This window comes from Corylus avellana, chromosome 2 (genome assembly GCF_965113065.1).
Source record: "Corylus avellana chromosome 2, dhCorAvel1.hap1.2, whole genome shotgun sequence".
Taxonomy (NCBI): Eukaryota; Viridiplantae; Streptophyta; class Magnoliopsida; order Fagales; family Betulaceae; genus Corylus; species Corylus avellana.
The window spans coordinates 24,370,012-24,375,904 of record NC_142491.1 but is presented as its reverse complement, the minus strand read 5'-3'; the positions used below and the strand labels follow the sequence as shown (position 1 = coordinate 24,375,904).

General features: G+C 36.7%; 1 pseudogene across 1 annotated transcript; it reads right to left on the bottom strand.

The window, feature by feature from the left end:
- Positions 1-4,140: 4,140 nt before the first annotated feature.
- On the bottom strand, positions 4,141-5,433 carry LOC132166932 (protein PLANT CADMIUM RESISTANCE 2 pseudogene; annotated as a pseudogene). Its single transcript, XR_015911319.1, has 3 exons — positions 5,238-5,433; positions 4,734-4,805; positions 4,141-4,376 (listed from the first exon to the last, which is right to left on the bottom strand). The product of XR_015911319.1 is annotated as a protein PLANT CADMIUM RESISTANCE 2 pseudogene (transcript).
- Between the last annotated feature and the right edge of the window lie 460 nt (positions 5,434-5,893).

Sequence of the window (5,893 nt, the reverse complement as noted above, 5' to 3'; positions counted from 1 at the left end):
CATTTTTTTTTCTCGTCTTTTAAGTGGCAGGTCTGTAATGGAAGTACATATGTTTATGTAGATGTTCTTTACCTTTGCATGCAGTTTTTTTTTTTTTTTTCTTCTAATTTCCTTTCTTTCCAATTCATGTTTGAATCCCTGGGTTTGGTATTCTGATATATTCTGGATCTGATTGCAGGGTGTGTACAAGTGTAGGAGATGTTAGAGCAGTACTAATATTTACCCGAGGGGGATTAATCCTCTGGACATGTAAAGAGCTTGGAAATGCTCTTAGGGGATCACCAATTGACACCTTGATCAGGTCTTGTCTTTTGCAAGAACGACAAGGAGGTGGAAATTTCTGGTAATAACTGCCTTTTCTTGTCTTGTCTTGAATATATGGCTTCTAGCATTTGTGGTCATTATGTTTTAGCATTAATTTTTGTCTAGGAATAAAATATATGTCGTTTATTGTTAAAACACACATTAACTATATGATTATGGTGATCAGAGAATACTATTATAGATGGGCTTTTGGATCCATTTCTTTGCTTTCTCGTTTTGATCCTTGTAGCAAGCATAAGAATCTATGGTTAGTGCTAGGCAATAGAATTCCTGGCATTACCAACCCAGCTTTCATAATATACCCTGTTGTTTGTGATTATGAAAATTTTGGTACTTGAAGAATTTGGCAAACATGTCTGGTCATCTCATGGTGCTGAAGGATTGAGTTAAATACTTGTTTAACAATGAGTGCAAGGTAATTTATATGCTCAATGTGTGCTATGATGACATGATGAAGCAATACAAAAGCATTGCAATTAATCAGTTTAAGGCCAACATGATTTACATTTCTTTAACTAGAAGAACACTATGCAATCAGTGAGAAAATGGAAGTTAGTTCCATTTAATACTAGAATAGTTCATAACTTATTTCATTTTTTTGTGTGTGCTGCATAATATGTGGCGTGTCAATATTCTTGACGTTTATGAGGCATCTACTCGAGATTAAAATTTTTGAACAAGGTGATAAATATATTGCACAAGAGAGATTTATGTTTGATGCTGCTAATGGGCATTATTGTTTTGAAGGCTGGAATTCTACAATCCGCTTCAGTAATGTAACATTAGATCCATACCCCTTACTGGACCTGATTTGAATCATTTGCTGGTGACTCCTAGAACCGTTTGGCAGCCAAGCTTTCATCTCCCCAAACTTCAACCTTTAGTGGGGGGCATCTAGAATGCTTGCTGCTATTTAGAAATGATTTGATATCTTATGCTCAATTTGTTCTCTCAAACTTTAGTGCTCTATCTTTGGCTCTTTTGTTTCTTCTTTGCTCGTCCTTCCTGAGGCATCATTTACCTTACTAGACTAAGAATGCATCTGCATGGCAAATAGAGATGTCCTTGGTGTGCCATTCATATGTAGCTTGTGAATTTTCCTGAGCTTGTAGATGACATGTCAAGTAATCTTGTGTTGGTTTCAGGATCCCTGGGTCTGTGCTTGCTTCTCAACCCTTGGTGCACACAGCTCTTTCAAGCTTGAATGCTGAGTTTATTTCGGAGGCATCTGTAAATGGTATAATAGTTGGGAAAAGCCAATATTTTCGTGAACTGTATTTGAAAAGTTCCTTTATTGTTTTGGATTTATAACTTAAAATAGTTTATCTCTTTAATATCGATTAGATTGTTTTCATTATCCCCTTTCTTTTTTGCAGTCATCTCTGAATTAATACATTACTCAGCAAGAGTAAGCTCTGGTGGTGTTGCTGTACAGATGCCTTTGATTCATGTAATTGTGCCTCAAGTTATGAGTCTAAAGGCACATCTTAAAGATTCTTCAAAGGTATTGCATTTATGGGGTTGTAGATGTTTTCTTTTTCTTGGCCTGTATAATAAGCTTCTAATAGTGTGTATTTTAAGAACGATGTTATTGAGTCAATAGCATCAAGTAAATAGTTTCCCATTAAAGGGTTTTTTTTTTTTTTTTCAAATTAATCGAAATTTTATTAAAAGTGAAAGGCGCAATCCAAGTACATAAGAAGTATACAAGAGAATCATCTAATCAGAGCAAGAAAAAAGATAAAGAAAATCATGATATCTAGTAATACAAAGACAATCATAGGCAGTTTTCCATTGGTATAGGATTTTGAAGAAGACCTTTAGATCCACCACCGTTCTCTCTCAATCATCAAAGCTACAATCATTTCTTTCTCTCTAGATATACCACATCAAGGAAGACAGGTTATCTTTCATACTGCTACATTTTGAGAAGAACCAGTTTGCCCTCTCCAACATGCAAAGAGATCCACTCCTCTCCACGACATGACCCACTGTAATCCATAGAGGTCAAAAATAGGACTCCGTAAGGCATAAGCAATCTCGCAGTGGAGTAGAAGGTGTCCTACTAATTCCTTACTCTTCCTGCACATGCAACTAACCTACTACTATTAAATGTCATTTCCTTAAGTCGTCCATAGTGAGGATCTTCCCTAAAGTGGCCGACCAAGCAAAGAATGCATGTCACTGTTTTCTATTTCTCTAGGTTGTGTTAGTGTGAAATGGCTGCTGGAGACCATGGAAGCTCTGCTTCTAGTAGAGGGGTCAATGGAATTCTATAGATCATCCAGGGTGGGGCTGCCAACTTGAGGATTGACGATGTCTAGACTCTAGAAGGGGCTTCGGGTGGGATTCCGCTTTTATGGGATACAAGGGTGGTGGAAAAAGTGGAGTGTGTGCGGAGTTTACCATTGCTTGTTCTTTTAGGAATGTTGAATATCAATTTACTTGGGCTTTTGCTGGTGTTGGTGTTGGTTATTTTATCATAAAGTATGATTCCATGGCTTTTTTAGCTGAGTAGCAATTCTGGATTGAAACATCACCACTAAACACACGCATTTGGCATCATGTTATTATTGAGAAATTTTGATATGTTTGATTTATTCCCTTATTTTTGGCTTCAGTATTCTCGGCCCAACTTGGATCATGACCTTGACAGTGTACATTGATAAAGATATGCTCCGGTAGTATTGGTCCAGGGATTTTTCTAAATCTGAGAGATTTTGAGATCGATCGCACTCCAGTGCGATTGATCTCAAAATGTAGAAAATCTACTGACGTTGCGATCGATCGCAACGTCAGTAGGTTTTCTACATTTTGAGATCGAAAACTTACTGACGTTGCGATTGATCGCACTCCAAGTGCGATCGATCGTAACGTCAGTAGGTTTTCTACATTTTGAGATCGAAAACCTACTGACGTTGCGATCGATCGCACTTGGAGTGCGATCGATCGCAGATTTTTTTTTTTTTTTTTTTTTTTTTTTTTTTAAATTTTTTTTTAGGACCATTAGGGTCCACTTTTAGTGGACCCTAATGGTTAACTATCAGCGTCCACTTTAATTTGGACGCTGATAGTCAATTTTTTAAAATTTTTTTGGACCATTAGCGTCCACTTTGTGGACGCTAATGGTTGACTAAGCGTCGACTACTTCCATCATCTTTAGGGTCAAAACATTGCGCCTTTTAGAGTCGATAAAGTGGACGCTAAAAGTGATTATTAGGGTCGACTCTAAGTGGACGCTGATAGTTAATTTTTTTTTTTTAATTTTTTAGGACCATTAGGGTCGACTTTGTGGACGCTAATGGTTAACTATTAGCGTCCACTTTGGTTTGGACGCTGATAGTTATTATTATTATTTTTTTTAAAGGACCATTAGGGTCGACAAAGTGGACCCTAATGGTTAACTAAAAGTGGACGCTAATGCTTGACTATTAGGGTCGATTTTTGCTTCCGTTTACATTATCTTTAGGGTCAAAACATTGCGACTTTTAGGGTCGATAAAGTGGACGCTAAAAGTGATCATTAGGGTCGACTTTTAAGTGGACGCTGATAATCAGACATTTGATCATTAGGGTCGGACTATTAGCGTCGACACCTTTAGGGTCGAAAAGTCGACGCTGTTGGCAACAGCGTCCACTTTAGGACCTTTAGGGGCGACTTTAAGTCATTTAAAAAATCACCAATTCATTTTGAATGGATCAGTATTATTGGAGTTTGGATCCAATAATAATTTTTACTATTACATCAAGAAGCATATACTTGGAAGTGTGAGAGTAAGAGTGATAAGCCATTAAAGTAAACATTTAGTTCAAGTAGTTATTGATAGAGAAGTATTTTACCGACAGACACATCAAAACCACGGTTTTTGAGCTCACGATACTCTTGGCACAAGGCACAATGAAAGCAGAAAAAATGAACACAGCAATCCCAACATGGGCTCTCCTTCAACATATATTGTCTTCGCAGTTTAGATCGATAATAGCACGAGTAATAGAAACCACAACCAGTGAAAGCACTGAGCAAGTAAAGCAAGGCCGCATTTGCACCGCAAGCTGAAAATTCCCTCAAATAGCACATCCATGTTAAAAAAGTCAATATATATATATATATGAAAACTATATGACCATTGTGATATAATTGGCAGTTTAACATGGTATTAGAGCCAAAAGTCATTAGATCAAACCTTGATTCTGTTAAATCACCTCCCATTTAAATTAAATATTTCACATGTTGTGCAACTGGTAATTTAACAAAAATGATGTGGTAGTGCAAATAAACCATTGATTTTACTTTTTTACAAGTTCTTGTTCATTCAATGGCTGATTTGTACTGTCATCTCTTTTCAATTATATAACAATCGTATAACAGTATTTTAAAGAGCATTACTCAGAGTTTTTTGTCCTACTTACAGGATGATCCTCTATCTACAATCTCGGAGACTTGCCCGAAAGTAATACATGGACACCAAAATGTCAAGCAACCTGCAACAAGATTAGCATATTAATTAGTTTTAAACCCCAAATATTACACAAGGATTTTCTTTATAGATCATGGAAAAGAATTTGTTAGTAATTAGTTAGTTAGTTAGTTAGTTTTTTTTTTTTTTTTTTTTTTTTTTTTTTTTTTTTTTTTTTCAATAAACAAGATATTTGGGGCTTTGCCCTAATTAGGTCTTTGAGACATCATGTAAAGCGCCCCACCTACATGGCCGGTCAAGTTATAATGCTTTGGCATTCGCCCACGATCATGGCCCTAAGAAATTAGTTGTACTCAAGGCGGATCGAGGGTTGAACTATGTAACTTACCACTCGAGTTAATCCCTTGGGTGAAGAAAAGAAGTTTTAACATTGCTTAATGCAGAACATAATCTCTTCTTCAAGTAAGACTAAAAAAAGAAAGGAGAAGGAATTTACAGCTACGCATGTCAGAGAAGCAGCTCCAGAGGCCGGTTGACCAAGGACCTTCATCCTTTGGTTGAACCATTTTGGAGGCAGCAGCAACCTTATTTCAATGAGCTCAGGTTTGCACAAAAATGGGAGAAAACCAGAGAGGAGAGAGGAGAAAGCTTTGCATGGAGAGAGCTGATTATTCAGATTGTATATATAGAGAGAGAGGGGAGAGTGAAAAAAGTGGGCATGTGAGCAAGTTTTCCTCTGTTCACACAGGCTAGCTACTTTGTGGCTAGCTCATCATGGAGAAGTTAAGATACCTTATAATTATTCAAAAGTGCCATTTTGGGGGTCAATGACTCAATGGATGGTTGGGATTGGGTGATGGTATATATATAAAATCATTTTATGGTATTCGAAATTGCATATCGCAAGGCATATTTTAAGAGCCATCCAAGTGAGCAGAGTTGCATTGTTGAACCTCAACAATCTGTATTCTCTTATTTGTATTGAAAGCATATGAACGCAAGAAAAATATATATTCTATATTATATATTATAAGCTTACTAAAAGACTCTCAAAATGTCAATCTCCTTTAGCAATTTAGCAATTTTGTTCCAAATTGTGCGTCTTTAGCCAATGTTGCAATCAGACTGGGGAGTGTAGTGATTGGATTCTGA